The following is a 1,001-nucleotide window of genomic DNA, read 5'->3' on the forward strand; positions in this document are numbered from 1 at the left end:
GATAGATAGATAGATAGATAGATAGATAGATAGATAGATAGATAGATAGATAGATAGATAGATAGATAGATAGATAGATAGATAGATAGAAAGATGGGTAGACAGACAGACAGACAGACAGATAGGAGAGGCAGAGATGGGCAAAATAATCCAGAACGAGATTCTTACTTCAAGATCCTGTCAAGATACCCAGACGCCCCGAACACGGGAAGAATTGGAATCAGGCCTGCGGAGCCCCAATCAGAATTAAAGCGAAGGAAGGAACACAAGAGGAAGAGAGGTCACAAGCAAGATCGGAGTGAGGCCCGAGAGGTGAAGCAGAAGTTGAGTGGGCGTGGCCGAAGGGCACTGAGCAGAGGGCAGGCATGACAGAGCATGAAATGTGACGAAATGTGACAATAGGTGTTTGGGTGTGTAGGTAGGCAGGTAGGGGTGGGTGGGTAGGTAGTTGGGTGGGTGAGTAGGTAAGCAGGTAGGTGGGCAGGTAGGTAAATAGATAGCTGAACGGATGAGTAGGTGAGATAAAGGCCAGAAAGCAGTATCAAATGGTGCACTAATAAAATATAAAGCTTGTCTTTGCTTTAACAATTAAAATAAAAAGTAGCCATTTTGTTTTTGCAAATGTCGTTTTTAAAATTTAGTTTAAAAAAAACCACCTTATTAATTTTGTTCTCATTTTATTTAGAAAAACCGAAGAACGAACCTTACAGGGTTCCAGTAACTGGTTAGGTGCTTTCTTAAACCACTGAACGTACAAAAAAAATAAGCATAACCTCTCTCTGCACATTTCAAAAACAAGTTTTTATTTGGACACAGACGTTGTGTAGCTTTAAATGCAGACAACATAAACTAAATAAGTGAATATTTTCAGACGGTTGTGATCTGACCTTTGTGAGTTGTTGGCTTTTTAACACTAGAACTCCCARATCCCTGTCATTTGACCAACATTACCTATAGTTCCCATGGAACTGTCAAATGACAGTTTGAATTAGCATTTTTGC

The sequence above is a fragment of the Austrofundulus limnaeus genome, unplaced genomic scaffold, assembly GCF_001266775.1.
Source record: "Austrofundulus limnaeus strain Quisiro unplaced genomic scaffold, Austrofundulus_limnaeus-1.0 Scaffold26, whole genome shotgun sequence".
In the NCBI taxonomy this organism is placed as follows: Eukaryota; Metazoa; Chordata; class Actinopteri; order Cyprinodontiformes; family Rivulidae; genus Austrofundulus; species Austrofundulus limnaeus.